The following is a 17,345-nucleotide window of genomic DNA, read 5'->3' as shown; positions in this document are numbered from 1 at the left end:
AAGGGATTAAGATCTCAGCTCTGCATGTTACCAATGGGGATAGACACATAGGTCTCCAACAAAGCCTCCCGTGCCAATCCTGTCACTATAGTGATTAAGTCTGTTACTGTCATGGGTCTGTTTTAAAGCAGGCTGTATAATTTGTTGTGTATAGGGCTGTAGCAAACTTCACTTAGCCTTGTAAGACCCCAGTCTTTCCGTGAGAAGAAGTAAAACTATCTAAGCTGACAGTTAGTTTTTGTCCAATGTCACACAAAGTAGCGCATCTGGGAAGAGGGACCGTCAGACAGGGGAGGAATTCCTTCCATCAGATAGACCTGTGCACATATCTGTGCAGGTATTTTCTTGGATAATTATTGATGTGGGAGGCCGTGGGTGATATCCTCTCCAGGCCTGCAGTCCTGGGTCGTATAAGAATGCAAGCCAGGCAAACTTTGGAAGGCAAACCAGTAAGCAAAGTTCCTCCGTGGTCTCTGCCTCAGTTCCTGTCTCCAAACTTTTGCCTTGGTTTCCCTTGAGGATTGTGACCTGAACGCCAAGTAAACTACTTTATCTCCAGGTTGTTTTGGTCAGAGGGTTTATCACAGACAGTAACAGGGGAAAACCAACAATGAGGACAACATATGAGACATGAATCAACTCACATGCTTGAACACATCAAGCATGGGCCACAGTCTGCAGATGCAGTGCTGTGTGCTTAAGGATCTAGCTTTGAATATGGAGGGGGCTGTGTGGGTGGGACCGGGAGGAGAGGAGGGAGGGGGCTGTGATCAGGATGTAAAGCGAGTAAGTAAATAAATTAAGGAAAAAATGGAAACAAATCTGAGGTTGAACGGGACCCTGCACAAAGCATAACGTATGAATTAGAGTACATTTATTATGATACTCAGTACAGCCCGTATTTTTATTCTCAGCTTGACTTCCTTCCTTCCTTCCTTCCTTATGATTTGTAGATGAAAATGTTTAAAGACACTTATCTTCTGGCACCAGGCCTCTGTCACTGTCCCCCATGATAACTGTACACGATTTAGTGCTTTCCTGGTTGTGAGAAATGTCTCCTATCCTGCTCAAGAACATGCGTTTGATGGGGGAAGTACAGCCTGCCTTTCCTGATTAAAAACAGGACGGTTGGCGTGAATGTCCATTATTCACAAACTTTGGCATTTTAATTAGTGTTCTAGGCAACCTCTTAAAACCAACCTCACAGATGTGCTTGACAAACTGAGGTTGGACATTGCTATTTTGGGTATATCTGAGGGAAAACTGAGGTCATTTGGTCAGTTCAGGATGGCTGAGTTAGGTGACAGGAAAATCCTCACAGCAGTGAAAAATATGTATGAGGAAAGCCATGTACTTCAATAGCAACGTTGCTTTTTCTTCTGGGCATTAGTGTTTCTGTTTCGCAAGCATAGAAAGATGGGTGTGTTGTTCAGATAGTAGTGGATGGTCCTGAAAAGTACCTTAAAACCTGTGTATAAGACAGGACTTGCTGTGACCCTCAAACCCTCCCCAAACAGAAGGGACATCGTCCAGGATTGGCATCAGGTGTTCTAGGTCAGTGCTGGTGTTGAGTGACCTCTCTCTCTCTCTCTCTCTCTCTCTCTCTCTCACACACACACACACACACACACACACACACATACACACACACAGAGACTCAGTTTGAATTTCCTAATGTGGCCTAGGAATGGCAGTGACTATCTTTCTGTTGTGGGATCAAATTAGGCACTAGGTGAGAAAGCTTCAAAATACTTTGAGATTCTAAAAGGCAGGGAAATTATCTCCCAAAGGACAATGTCATGAGCATATCCTCATTGCCTTTGGCCACGCTTGGGGAAAAAAAATGCATAATACGAACCATAAATGTGATTACTGGAAATACTCCTACTTTCATTTTTAAAAAAGTTACCATAGAGTGTGCTCCGCAGATGTCAAATTACAAAGTTAGGCTCTAAAACGCTAGTAGAAGTCCAAAATTGTGTTGTCGCAATTGAATTTCCTCTGGATGCTTCTCTGCTTCTTTAACAAGCAGTAGGAAGTTTAATGGCATTTCAAGAGCTTCAGCGGCAAGCCTGCTTCTCCCCTAGTGGAAGAATGGGCAATAATATAGCCAAAATGCACAAACGGTCCTGGAGAAATAGAACAGGAAATTAACTTTTCCTTGGCTGTCCAGGAACTCTTTGACCTCAGCAAAGCCTCTGCAAGAAAGAGGAGCCAGGAGGCTTCCCTAGACTCACCCAGGGCAACGTGATTTCCCTAGGTCCTGCTCATCTTTATCAGTATTTTCTATACCAACCAGGAACCATTAACAACACATCTGAAATTTCCCACAGTATAAGATGAATCAATTGGCCCAAGGATTTCAGAGCTGTTTGAAGCAGATAGATTTGGGGTACAGCTAGTTTTGTTTACAAAGAAGTTAATGGGGGTGGGGAGCAGGAGGAGGTAAACTTGTTCTTTTTCTTACAAAAAAATTAAGAAATGTATCTATTTTTTAAAAAACTGATGGAGAGGGCTAAAATGTATTAATGGAAATATATTCCTTAGACATTGAAACCTCAAGATTCTCACCTATCATTTATTTTAATCACCCATCTTTTATTCTAATTTGTATTCTCAATTTCTACATTTTAATTTTATTTATTTTTTGTATATGTGTGTTTTCCCTGAATGCATGTCTATGAGAATATACTTGATCCTTTGGATCTGTAGTTACAGACCATGGTAAGCTGCCATGTGGGTGCAGGGATTCGAACCCAGGTCCTCTGGAAGGGCAGTCAGTGCTCCTACCTTCTGAGCCATCTCTCCAGCCCCCTTTCACTTAGCTTAATAGAAAATCATGAGCTCCTAAAAGGAAGCTTTAACAATTATCTGTGCTAATAAAGGGGGTGTGCCTCATCACACAACGGTGTACAATCTTAAATACCCGTCTTAGCAAAATCCCAAACAAGGGAGCCAAGCATTTGCCACAATGACCAAAATCTTGAAGCTTGACATTAAAGCAAAACTTCTCATTAAGTTGCTAAGAGGAGGTCAGGGCAGAGATCATGTTTACCTCAGTCCTGACACTGAGTGGCAGGTAAATGGACGAAGGGGAGGCACTGCCATTTTGTGTTGTGTATCCAGTATAGAATGTCCTAGAGTGGCCAGCTGTCCTCTGGACTTTCGATTGGATCCTTGAATTTTGATATCTTCACCAGTGTTTCACCTCCCCTCCCATTTCCTCCTCCACTTAAAAGATACTTACTTCCTGCTGGATTGAGAATATTAGAAATCATCTGTCCTGTTAAAAGGGATGGTTTCTGCTGGACACTTTAAGAACTAACGTCTAGGAAGGGAACTTGTTTGTCACACCACCACCACCACCAATAACGAAAATAACTAAAAGTTTCAACAGAGCTTCATACTTCATACAAAACTTTCAACATAGCCTGCACCACGGAGAAAAGAACTCGGAATGCTGAGGTGGGTCTGAATTGATGAGTATTTATGTACAGGTCTCTTTAGAGACTACCATTCGTTGCCAAGTCTTGATTCTGGGAGCAAGGAGCATCTAACACCTTATGGAACAAGTTTGTCGTTTTCGTACTTAGAGCCTTCCTCATCATCTGTAACATCTGCTGATGTAAGCAGCTATTAAGGAGAGGAAAAAGCATTGCTCAGGGTCATCTGCAAGGAACAGCCAAGGTTACAGCCCAGAAATGCAGAACTCAGGGGACGATAAGAGCCCCTAGGGAGTGAACAGTCGAGTGGGCACTCAGAAGAAGTGAGGGAACAGAACAAGTGGCAAGTTACATCTGTGTGCTGTAGGCAAAGCCAGCAACTCCTTCCACATGGGCGTGATTCCTGAATACCAAGCGCGCTCTCCCTCATTCTTCTTACCACTTTGGCTCCTGCACGGGGGAGATAAGGATTTCTCTGAGTTTGCAGGCCTATGATTCCGTCTTATAGCCATGCCTGGTATTCAACAAGAACGGGAGCTGACCTCAGCTGCCCTGGGGACACAGGAACACCTGCATGGAGTGCTGTTCCTGGAGCCATGGATTTTGGGAAGGAATCCAGATAAACCAGCTATGAATGTTAAGAGGAAGGAGGAAGGCAGAAACAGCATGGTTTAGATCATAGAAAATAAATGTAGGCTAAGGTACCCATCCTCCTGTCTCTTGGGGGTTTAAATATAAGGTAGCAGCGAGTGGACGGAAAACCTCTCAGTCATTTAGTTCAGAGCTTGAGTCCTACCCTCACATCCGGCAGGTGCTTCCTCAGGCTGGACTCTGCCCAGAGGGGAACATGAACGCTCTGATGCCAGAGTCAGATTCCAGGCCAGCTGCCACATGGTTTCTCACGGTGACCCCACTGCAGAGGTGACATGAAGAGAAGATAGCAAGCAGAGGCAGACAGTTGGGGACATAAACAGGTCTGGAGGTGGGAAGACAGGCAGCAAGCTTTGTCTCTGATCACATGGGAAGAGGAGAAGGAAGAATGAAATGGAGGCTGAAACTGGGACGTTTGGGAGCTGAATAAGTAGACATTACGGGAAGGTCCACAGAGTGTTTAGGAATGACCATCATTTCTAAGCAACAGCAGGGAACGTAATGTTCAATAACTGGCTTTTTGATATCCTGATGTGTGAATATACTGATAGAACATTATTATAAAACTGATAATTAATGCATATTAACCCGTGCAGTTTATGAGTTACCTATTTTTGGCCAGCCTATACCTCTAAGGTATGTGCATTTAAGACACTTCCTTTAAAAAGTTCTACATCCATGAAAGACTGTGTGCTTTGGAGGCTTCCTTGAATGGGTTTTTGATCCTTTCGCTGGCAGGAGTGGAAAGATGGGGGATGATATTGCCGAGGGTGGGTGAGGAGAACCAAGTGCCTCAAAGGAGGACTGGACAGAAGATAACTGACTAACAGACCATGGTGTGATGGGAACGAGAAGGAGACTTGGTACTCAGCAGGCCTTGGAGTGTTGCTGGAAGAGCCTCAAACTGAGATTCAGAGCATCAGGCATCCGTGAAGACGCCTGGCCGGGGCCTGGTGCTTTCTTAGGTACTGATATCGTGGCAACAGCCCCAGTTTCTCTTCCGCTCACTTTGTAGGGACTTGCTATTTTAAGGCCGAGTTGCTGAATTACCTCCTTGTTTAGGCACCAGGGATGGAGGCTATTATTCTAACATGTTTCCAAGGAACAAGATTTTCCTTGTCCGAGCCTTGCTATTTCATGAGGGTGGATCTCCGGCTCCGCGTTTTCTTTCTTATGGACCATGTCCTGTAAGGAGTGCTCGGAGGGTCGGAGGGCGAGAAGGATCCCACAAAGGAGCTGGGCAGCTTTTTAATATTCGTCCATAGATGGGGTGTGACCAGAGCTTGGGCTGCAAAGAAAATTACAAGCTCCTACTCCAGTTAAGCTTTATCGGAGTTTGGAGAGGTTGCACAGAGAGGAGGGTACAGCGGAAGAAGACAGAAGGAAGCAGAGAGAGTAAAGTGGGCTACGCAGTGAAGGAGTGGCTTCCGTTGTCTCCACAGTACAGAGAAGCTACTAACGAGGCAAGAGTATTTCCATCCCGATCTCGTTTCAAGACAGTTTTTCCGAAAGCCATCTTGAACGGAGCAGGCTGACCAGGGCGTCCCAGCTCTCGCTGTGTTTTTATCTTCTCAGCCGGGGCTTTGTTATGTCTGCAGAGTTATAGTAAGCAGAAAACTGATGGCCCACAGCTGTGCATGGTGGGTGGCATCTCAGAGCAAGGAGTCTTGGATTCGCCTGAGGAATATCTTCCAAAGGAGGCTGAAAAACAGGTTTTCTATTACTTCCAAAACAGAGGGGGGTCGCGGATTAGGAAAAGCCAAGGTGGGAGAGGGGATAGGTTTTTTTAGTGCTGTCTGAAAGGGAGTAGGGACAGAGATGGGATGACGGACCAGGGTAGGCCATCAGTCATGGCTAGGACTCCAGGAGAAGTTGTTGCTATGGTTGTATTCTCGGTTTCCTTTCTAATTTCTCCTCCTCTCCAAGATCCATGCTGTATGCAAGCCTTACCCTGCAGGAGGAACGAGTAGACACAGACATGACCCCTCAAACAGCATGGCCGCGACCTTGCTGGAGTGTGCAGGCTGAGAAGCTAGCTGCTCCTTCCCTCATTTTTCCTTCTGTCTTGCAGCTTGCTCCTCTCCATTCGGTGTTCTCCTTCTCGCTTCATATGCAGCAACTGTACAGTGTGGCCCCTCGAAGGAAGGCATCGGGTTGTTTCAAAGGTTTGGGTAGAGCCACCAGGGAAGCCTTTAGTCACAGCCTGCCGATAGCGTACTTCGTGTTTTCTAGATGTAGAGTTTTTCCTGATAAGCAAGCCTCATACCTTGTACTCTAGATGTTAGTATTTCAGATGTTTCTCAAGGACGCATTACAACTCTCGTATCGGATCATGTATCCACAAATATTTGTGCAGATGGCCCGGTCCAGCTGTGTCTACTCTTCTCTGCCTTTCCCCTGTATTCTAATCAGAGACATATTTGGCTGTTTACTGAATGTACCCAAAACCATTTCTCAAATCGTATTGGACCATGCAGTTGCTGGTCTGCCCCACCCCCACCGCCGCCCGCCTCTACCACACCAGGCCTGGCTCCCCAGTGTGGAGCCTATAGCTGGTCCTTACAGTTCTTTCCCAGGCTTCCCTCGTGGGTGGGGTCACCTGAGTGCAGTCTCACCCTTCTGTCTTCCTGCTGAGTCTCTCGGGTTACCGCCCACCGACACAGCTTTAAAAACCCACTTTCTGTATGACATGAAGTAGCTACTAGGTTTTAGGAGTGCTTCTAGTCAAAAGTCTGTCTGACCTTCAAGAACCTACCCAGATGCTCATGCTCTCAGAAAACAGGAAAACAAGAACTGCCGTCCCTCTACCTGCATTAAGTCCAGTTCCCTAGTCTCCCCTTCCATGCTCTCGGTAGAAGTATTCAAAGTTCATTGAAGTAAGACCTTCCTAAGGAGTCAGCATAAACTGATGGACTTTTATCGTCCTGACTACGTGGGTCTGGCTTTCCTACTGGCTGCTTGACAACCTGTAAGTCCGCATTACTCTTCTCTAAAACCCCCTCAGGTACAGTTCTTATTACCTACACGGCCATATTTACCACAGGCAGTAAAGAATGCCATGGCGCTGAACTTCAAGGACCTTTGGGCTTCCTTTCTCATCTCTTTTCTGCTTCTCTGTCTTCTTTCTTGTGCTACATTCAACAAAACAGATGAGCCACGGTGACATGCCATCCAGGAGGCGTTCTTCCGGAGCCATTATCTGGCAGGCCAGAACCATTATCTCCTTTGGAAGTCACGTTGTGCTCGATTTCATCAAACGCTTCCTGCTGAACACACACAGCGAGGTCTAGAACTTCACTAGGCCTTTCCTTGTTGCCTTCCCGGAGTCCTAGCATCATGCCCACCATGCTTGAAAAATAGAAAAGAGGTAAATGAACGAATGACAAATGAGCGGCAGGAATGACCAAGAGAGAATTAGAGAAAGCAGCTGGAGAGAACCCTGCTTCCTCAGCATCTTCTGTCCTGGGTTTGAGGGATGTTAGTATGATTGTAACTGGTTGTTTCTGTGTGTTCTCCGTGGTGGACTCTTAGTTCTGTTAGTTCTCTTAGTGCCAGGGGGTTCCTGGAGTGTAGGAGGTAAGCCACTTTGTTGCTTGAATATTTTGTATCCCTGGTGAAAAGCTGCCCGCCACATTGACACATTGTTGCTTTAGTTACTCTGTTGTTTGCTTGGCTCGTTGGCAGAATAACTTACAGAAAGAGTTGTCCATCCAGAAGAACCAAGAGTCCAGATACCCCATTACGATTTAGGAGTGTGATCAAAAAAGACTCTTGTGCTCTGAAAAATGTGGCCATCTGGTGACCATCTTGAGATTCCTTTGGAATCTACAAGATGTAGATGAAGATTCACCAACCTTTCATTCAAGAGCTGCGCCCTTAAACTTTATTCATTTATTGGTACTATGTGTGTGATGGGGCCACGATGGCGCCACATGCATGGGTCCTGGAGATCAAACTTGGGTTTAAGCCTGTGCATCAAGTGATACTGCCATTGAGCCAATTCTGGTCAGGAAATGCTCTTAGGAGGATTTCCCAGCAAATCCAGGAACCCGCTGGGTTCTTACTGTCTTGCAATTAGACTTTTAAGTAAAACTATGTTTGATATGTGTCTGAAAAAAAATACCTTCCATTTTATTACCTAAATTCTCTTATATAAATGTACATTTCCCTGAGGGTGGGAAAGAACCTATTTTATTCTTATAGTGGGGAAATTAAAACATAATTCACTATGATAGAACTCTGTAATATTTTTAAATGCCAAAAGTCTGGACCAAAAAGGCAATTTAACTTTTAGTCGTCTATGACACTCATCCCAAAGTCTTTGATATGATTTGTACTTGAGATCAAAAGCTCTCATAAATACACAGTTACTTCAATAAATCCACCAAAAAGTCTTTTTGTCATGTGGGAAAAAAAAAAGCAAGTTTTATTTTCTGGCCCTATACTATTTTAAAGAGCTGTACTTTTTGACTTTGTGTGAGTTTCAGTGAAGACTTTGACAGTAACTGAGAAATATAATACATTAAGAATGTTTTCTTTACTCAGTATTTTAATGTAAATTCATTGTGTTTTTCAAATACAAACTCATCTTTGCCATGATTGCTATAATATAAAATCTTATTAGACTATATTTCTTGACATAAATTTAATTACTTTCCATTTCGAGCATATTAAAGAATAAGATGTTTACATGAATCCATTCAAAACATAGTTGTTATTTGTGCCTTTATTCTTAATACTGTCCTTAGGCTGAGAAAACAAAGGGGAATTCAATAGACACAAACTTATTTCCCTTTGGATGTAAAGAAGCCAATAGTGGACATAATATAAAACAAATAATGCTTGCTTATTAGAGGTGATGGCCCTTTGATGTCTAGGGGAGAACCTATATCATTGTTTTGCTAAATGATCACATTAACCACTTATCCTTACATCCATGGTTAGTGCAGCTCCTAGCCCTCCTTAGAGAAACTGCTTTTTCTGTTTGTTTTTTCAAGACAGTGTTTCTCTATGTAGCTGTGGCTGTCCTGAAACTCTTACTCTGTAGACTGAGAGCAGGCTGACCTCAAACTCACAGATATCCACCTGTCTCTGCACCCGGATGCTGGGATTAAAGGCAGGCACCACCACTGCTCCTTGAGAAACTTCTTATGTGAGATACATAGTGTTTACCATAGAGCCTCACTACTAGTTTAATTGCAGAGAGCAAAGAACTGTGCAGTGGTCAGCTCCAACCAGGACAACTATTCATTTCCTCAGGCAAGTCTCTGGGAACCTTGCAGAAAATGTGGTGGGAAGGTCGTGATAGCCTGGGGTCAGGGAGGACTCTTGCGAAACAGGATCTTCTGGATATAAACATGACTCTTGCACTCATGAACGCCCGGCAGCTGTGGGGCTGTCTGAACAAGATCAATTATGGATGGGAGAGGGGCTTGTGAGGCTCCATCCCTAGCTGAGAACTACTGGCAGGTGATGGGGATTAGGAGACGGAGGGTCAACGGGTGTGGCCGTTAGTTGATTGCCTAAACTCCCTCCACTGGGCAGCTGTAAACCTGTGGGCACTCGGGAAGATCTGACGTCAATTTCGGAGTTACAAAGAAGAAAGAAGAGGATGTGAAGTTGGGAGGAGGATGTGGAGGACTTCTGGAAGAAGTTCCAGCAGGGAAGAGGGTGGGGGTGTGGTCAAAATACAATGTATGCATATGTGAACATTGCAAAGGATAGAGAAAATAACAATTCAAAAGCAGCATTGAAAGGAGTTAAGGAAGGAAGGAAGAAAGGGAGGAAGGAAGGAAGGAAGGAAGGAAGGAAGGAAGGAAGGAAAGAAGGGAGGAAGGAAAAAGGAAGGAAGGAAGGAAAGAAGGGAGGAAGGAAAAAGGAAGGAAGAAGTTACCTCTAAGAAAGAGAACACTGAAGGGAGAAACAGCGGAGCAGGCTTTTCTGCTCCTCACATTTCGTTAGTGCATAACTGATTGCCAAACCAACGTGCAGCTGGACAGCAGTAGTTACGAGCAGACACTGGCCTTATGTAAGGCCTGGATTTGGTCCCAAACACTGACGTACCAGTCTAAAACCAATTCCAATGCAACCCCAATTCCAGGGGATTTAGATGCCCTTTTCTGGCATCCAGGGGCACCAGGCGTAGGTATAGAACACACACACACATGCAGAGAAGCATTCATACATATAAAAAATGTACACATAGCACAGTAGTTGTGGAAGTAACCACACACTCTCTGATTGGACTTAAGGCCTACTCCATGAAATAGAATTTGGGCCGGTTGCTTAGGTGGCTAAGAACCTGAGACTAGATAGACCATGAGGAAACCAAATGCTATTCTGCTGAAGGAATAGAGCAATAAAATGATTCCCAACAACATTCTGCTCTATCTGTAGGTCAGCGTCTTGCTCAGCCAGCATCAGGGAAGCGTCTTCTTGCAATAGATGAGCGCTCACACAGAACCTACAAGTAGACAATGTACAGAAAGTGAGATATTTTACAACAGTCGGTTCTAAATGGTGCTTCTTCTTGAAGCTCCTCCCTTCAGGGCTCAGGAAGCTATGGAGAAGAGATGTTAGAGCCAGGTGTGGCCCTGGGGAATGACTCGCCACAAGAAAACGCTTTCTTCAAGACCCAACAGGACTGCTACAATTACGAACTCTCAGAAACTGCAGCAGCAAGCACAGGGTTTGCACAGGTTCAAGCAGGACAGCATCCTGGTGCTGACAGGGAGAAATGGTTGAGGACTTCTGCTAACATCCCAGAAGCTATCTGCAATTGAAATCCACTGACAAAGGGAAAAATAGTTTTCTCTAAAGAGTCTTGGGTATATAAACCACACTTAAGAGTAGGCCCTATGCCCGGGAGTAGAAGACCGAGATAAAATGAGCTCAATGGTATTTTTGTAGACTTTTTGTCTCATGTTACTTGTGTTCAGGCATTTTCTGTTTACTTTTTTTAAAAAAAATTCTATGTTGTGGTTTCTAATTTTGTATTTTTATGTGTTTTGTGTGTCTGTGTTTCTTCATTTTTTTTTCTGACTTCTTTGGATTTTTATTCTTTTGTTTTCTAAAGAGAGAGAGAAAGAAAGGGCATGGAATTGGGTGGGTGGGGAGGTAGAAAGACTTGGGAGAGGTTGGAGGATGGGAATCTAGGATCAGAATACATTCTATAAAAACTATTTTCAATAAAACAAAGAAAAATGTGCACATAATAATTTAGTAAAAGGAGACTTCAGTATGCCGTATGCCCTTGGTTCAATCCTTCACCCTGCAAAGCTAAACAAATAAATCTTACAAATATGAAGTGATGGGTTTATATTGCTTTAGCAGGCATTTGTGAAAAGGCTTCTACAGTTAGCAGACAAGTTTTTTGTTTTGCTTTGGCTTGGTTTTTCTTGTTCTTCTTGTTGCTGTTTTTTTGATGAATTTTGGTCAACAGGAACAAAGAATCCCAGCTCAGTCCCCAGTTGCTCTGCAATATGTCTACAAGCTAAAACTGAAATAAAACCATAAAACTTTAAAAAAAAATAGACTTCTATTTGCATAACAAAAGATGGTGACCCCTCATAAAGGAAAACATCGTAAATATAAGAATATAGTTTATAACAATTGTTTTTCATGACAGAGACCAAAACCTTACCAATTTAGAGAATTCCTAATATAAAAGGACAGCTATACTACACTATTATAATTCACCTTTATGTACGTTTTAGCATCATTGAGTGGTAGACCATTGTGTTATTGGGCTTTTCTATATCAAAACATCATTTGCTCTCAACACAAGCACATGTGGTAGGATTTGTTCTGTCAGCGACACGCCTGAGAATGCTTGGATATAGACAGATTAAAACACTCGACCCAGTCTGTAAAGTGAGCAGCAGAGCCAGAATTCAAGCCCACGTTTTGATGATCGATTCAGTTCTCCATTTGCTCTACATTCCTCCATCAAACAGTCTCAGTACTTTATTGCAATAATCCACCTTCGCTTTATCTAAGGTGATATAAAGAGTTCAGATTTTGAAGTCTTTCCAGTAAAAATAGTGTGCTCATCCGTAAAAAGGCTCTCACCTAGTCTAGCAACTCGATTTCCGGGGAAGAACTTTACAAACCTCTCAATAAAGGGTTGGGGATTTAGCTTAGTGGTAGAGTGCTTGCCTAGGAAGCACAAGGCCCTGAGTTCGGTCCCCAGCTCCGGGAAAAAAAAAGCAGCAAGTAATTCAGGGGTTTGCAGTTTGAAAACCTCTGCCTTGCTACATCCTGGCCGGCAGGGCTCTGAGCCTGAGAGGACACTGGAGTCGCAAACAGTGGCTAGCCGCATGGTTCCACTAAAGGCAAGCCTTTGAAACCGACAGTGTGAGCACAAGCTATTTCCCAAAGCGCTAGTTCTCACGTTTGATAGTCCTGCATTTGCTGGTGCGGTTGACATAATTATTTGCACAGTTTCTGTTTCACTTACGCAGCATGTGCACCTGTTATTGGACTAGCTAAAACCGTCCCTGCCCTTTGGTATTGGGCCACTCCGCTGATTCGCTGTGTTATAAATATTACAAGGACATGTTTACGCTACAGAATAAAGCAACATCGTTTTCCTGACAACCTTGTTTCCTCTATTCACTGTAGTCTCAGAAGTGAGTTGGAATTTTAGGACAAGTTATCGAGGTTATAATAAAACACGGCCAGCACTTCTTCATTATTTAAAGTGGGCCCGATATAGGACATGCTAGTGAAAGTTAAGTGCTCTTACTTAAATCGATGTTGGCTGAGGGGGTTGGAGGGGAAGGCATGGTAGCTTTCAAAATGAAATGATTGAAGAGTTTGAGACACGAGCTGCTCATTTCTGATCTGTGCTGTGCTTGAGCCCGCTGAAACAGAGGCGTGTCCTGTGGTTAGGGAAAAAATAGTGTGAGGAGAGAAATGCTGGATCCTTGTATTTCACTTGAGTGGCACTGATATATTTGGAAGCATCCATCTCCCCCTCTCACCCAGACGCCTGTTTGTTTACTTTGGCCTAGTGAGGATCACACATTCCCTATAATCCCATGTGGATCAGAGAACACGGGCTAGGCACAGTTCCAGACACCCCTTCTACATTTATTTTTCAAGTACATTTTTCTCAGGAGTCATGTCCCACTTTGCAGGTAAATTCTTGGAGTGTGCGGGCTAGTTGCCAACTTGCCACAAACCAGAGTTATTTGGGAAGAGGAAATTTGAGTGAGATGACGCCTCCATCAGATTAGCTTGTAAGCAAGTGATGGCGGAGGGCGGTGCGGGGGTGGGAGGGAGCATTTTCTTGATTACTGATTGGCAAGAGAGCCTACTGTGAGTGATGTCAAGCCCAGTCAGGTGGTTCCTGGGTTACATAAAAAGCAAGATGAGCAAGTCATGGAGAGCAAGCCAGTAAGCTGTGCCCTTTGTGGTCTCTGTAGCAGTTCCTGCCTCTGGGTTCCTGCCTTGAGTTTCGGAGGTGGCTTCCCTCAATGATGGGTTGTACCCTGTAATCCAAATAAATTCTTCCCTTCCCCGAGATGGTTTTGGTCAGTGTCCTATTACAGCAACAGGAAGCAAACTAGGACAAATAGTTTCTCCCTCCACAAAATACCATATTCTTCAGCAAGGGGGAATGACTGCTTTAAGTATGTTTTCCGCCCCCAAAGTGTCCTGTACAGAAGGTGATTATGTGCTGTTGATTTTGGCTGCACCCATTAGACTCATATGTGTCACACATAGCTCAGATTCAGAACATTTCCTTGGCTCCTCACGCTTAAGAATGAGACATTACTATTTTAAAAACACAGGCACAGGGGCTGGGGATTTAGCTCAGCGGTAGAGCGCTTACCTAGGAAGCGCAAGGCCCTGGGTTCGGTCCCCAGCTCCGAAAAAAAGAACCAAAAAAAAAAAAACAAAAAACCCACAGGCACAGTACTTGCTAGGTAGAAAGCATGGCTCTCCGTGCTTTACAAGTCTTAACTCTTTCACCCTTGTAGCACTCCCAGAAGAGAGATACTGTCAAAGAATGTATGAATAGTGCTACGAAGTCTAGGTGACAAGCTTGCATTCTCTACTTTCCCTGGGCTCTGCTCTGTACAGTTGCAGACAGCAATAGTTTGTAGCTAGGTTGCCAGCGTCTCCTCCCCTCCTCCTGTTCCCCTCCTCATCTTCCTCCCCTCCTCCTCTTCCTCCCTCCTCCTTCTCTTCCTCCCCCTCCTCCTCTTTCCCTCCCCTCCCCCTCCCTCCTCCTCTTCCTCCCCGTCCTCCTTCTTTTCCTCCTCTTCCTCTTCCCCTCCTCCTCTTCCCCTCCCTTCCCCCTCCTCCTCTTCCTCCTCCCCTTCCTCCTCTTTCCCTCCCCCTCTTCCTCCTCCTCCTCCTCCTCTTCCTCCTCTTCCTCCTCCTCCTCCTCCTTCTCCTGTCTTCACATTCTCCTTTCCCTTCTTGGACAGCCTATTTGTGTACTCTGGCTAATACTGAGCTGATTTTGATAGTCCTTCCTCAACTTCCGGAGTGCTGCGGTTGGGTATGTGCCACTGTGCCAGGCTAAGTCTATTTCTTCTTTCCACGAATAGCCTTAGAGATTTTGATTCTGCAGGGCAGCTCATTAACTGAAATACCCTCTATTGTTAAGCATATGGCGAGTCCAGTGTACTGGGATAGACAGTAGAGACAAACCAATGAGGCGAGCCTAGCTCAGAAGGAAGCGACCTGGAGGAGAGATACAAAAACTCTTCCATAAAGACTCATAGTGATGCACAGTTTTATATCAATTTGACATGAGCTACAGTCATCTGAGAGGAGGAATGCTCAACTGAAAAATGCCTCCAATAGGAGTGGGCTGGAGGCAAGCCTGTAGAGGATTTTCTTTATTAGTGATTAATGTGGGTGGTGCCATCCCTGAGCTGGTGGTCCAGGGTTTCATAAGAAGGCAGGCTGAGCGAGACATGGAGAGCAAGCCCCTATATGGCACACCTCCATGGCCTTGGCATCATTTTCTGCCTCCAAATTCCTTCCTTGAGTTTCTGTTCTGCCTTCTATTGATGGTGAACAATAAACCACATAAACCTTTTGCTCCCCCAAATTGCTTTGGTCATGGCTTTTCATCACGGCAATAGTAACCCTAACTAAGACACTGACAGAAGTAGGCATCTCAATTAAAAAACTTTCGAAGATAGATAGTGATTGAATGTTTGGGCATTTGGTGGATCGATGACATGATAAGGGGCTCTGAAGGCAGAAGGCACGGTGACATATAAAGAACAAAATGGGGAAGCAGGTGTGACAATAATTGGGTTATATGACCAGTGATGGAAGACAGCTTCTAACAGCCTTGGATGCTCTAGAACGGAGTGGATTTAGGGGCTGGAAAGACACCTCAGTGGTTACCAGCAATTACTGTTTGTTTCTCAGTTTGGTTCTCATGTTGGGTTCTCATGTTTGGCTCTCAACCCCTTAATCTCCAGTTCCTGGAAACCTGGAGCCCCATACCGTGGCTAGGCAGCACGGTGGAGCTGGGTCTGAAGGCATGGGTAGGGGTGAGCCACTTCCCACCCCCTTTCCTGTCAAGGGCATGAAGGCAAGAGAGCTGCCCCTGCCTCCTGCTGATGACTACATTGGTTGGCCTAGTCAGAGTCATTCTGGGGAGTTTGTCTTGATGTGCAGTTATGGGAGAGACAGCAGGCTTGTTGTTGTAAAAATATAAAAAATAAAAAAGGTAGAGTTTGTCTTTTACCCAGCTAGGTCCCCACCGTGGTGCCCCAAGATATCTGCCAGATATCTTGGCGGAATCACATCCCAACTCCGCGGCGGCCCATTGTCTCCTGCTGCCGCACATTTTCCTACACTTAAACTGTCACATAAAAGAACACACAACACAATAATTTTAGATCCAATTGATAAGATATAATTGCCCACTTAAACATACAAAGCCCGGTACCATCCATCCCTTAGGAACATCAATAACAACCTGTAAATACACAAAGCAGAATCTTAACGTCACCTGCCATATTGTCCTGCCACGGCTTCTCCCTCTCCCTCTTTCCTGTCTCTACCTTTCTGTCCTAGTCTCCTCCTCTTCCTTCAAACTTCTCTCCTGCCCATCCTTCCTTCTCATCCAATGACAGGCCTCCTTCTGTCCTGTACCTGCCTCACCTGTGACATCATCCTACACAGGCTAACCCGCTCAGCTACCAACCAGGCCCAGATTCAGATCTCTGAATGTGCCCACCCCATAACCTGTATCATCTGTGAATGATTGGGACGCTTGAAAGGGCCCATCCTGCTGATCCAAAGCTGCAGGATCTCCATGAGCACAAAAGGCAACAACAGGATAACCGTAAGGAGAAGTCAGGATGAGGATCCAATGTTGGTGTCTCAGAAGTCAGAGATATTGAACCAGACCAGTGCCTGACGGCAAGAAACATTTGCAAGTGAAGAAGTATGGACAGAGGGATGTACTGTGGGACACACTGAGACACACTACAGCTTCCAAGATCAGATGTTTTCTATGCTTTGGTATTTTGCTCTTTGTTTGTGTAAGTTTTATTTTGGTGGGGAGGTTACAAGTGTTGGGTAGAAACCTCGGCTCGCATCTGGACAAAACACAACAGGCCAACACAGATCCACATGGAAAGGTTTAATGAGAGAAGAGTGGAAGAGGAGAGGAGTAAAGCCTGGCCATGAGCATGTGGAGGGAAGGGGGAGGGGAATGGGGAGAAAAGGGACAAAGGGGAAGATGGGAAGAGGGCTAGAGCAAGAGAGCAAGAGCAGGAGAAGAGCAATGAGAGTGAGGAGGGGGCAAGCAGCCCCTTTTATAGTAAGTCAGGCATACCTGACTGTTGCCAGGTAACTGTGGGGGTGGAGCTTAGACAGAATGCCAACAGCAAGGGCAAAGGGTGGATATATGGGAACAGGAAGATAAACAGGACTGGGGTGCATGATGGGAAACTCACAAAGAATCAATAAAAGTTTTAAAAAAATAACAACAAAACCAAGAATCGATTCCGCTTCATTCCTGTACCTCTTCTTCGCCTCCCCTTCTCTGGCCTTTCATACCTCTTGCTTAACCACTGTCTACATTCATCACCTCCAAGACTAAGCCAACCTCATTTTATCAAGCCTTACTCTTGAGTTTCAGAAAAATGTTCAGTTTCTGCCAGGAAGAGATTATACATGAATTTAAACTTCTGCCACTTTCTACTTGTGTATTCAAAAATGCCTTTTATTCATGGAATGGCTTAAGCAGTGTAGTGAGGAAAAGGA

General features: G+C 44.7%; 1 protein-coding gene across 1 annotated transcript in view; it reads left to right on the top strand.

Moving 5' to 3' along the window:
* Nucleotides 1–17,345, top strand: part of Cped1 (cadherin like and PC-esterase domain containing 1) — a 269,733-nt gene that overhangs the window by 10,740 nt on the left and 241,648 nt on the right. The gene's annotated exons all lie outside the window — the stretch shown is intronic.

This window comes from Rattus rattus, chromosome 6 (assembly GCF_011064425.1).
Source record: "Rattus rattus isolate New Zealand chromosome 6, Rrattus_CSIRO_v1, whole genome shotgun sequence".
Classification (NCBI taxonomy): Eukaryota; Metazoa; Chordata; class Mammalia; order Rodentia; family Muridae; genus Rattus; species Rattus rattus.
The sequence above is the reverse complement of the archived record's forward strand: the minus strand, read 5'-3'. Positions and strand labels throughout refer to the sequence as shown.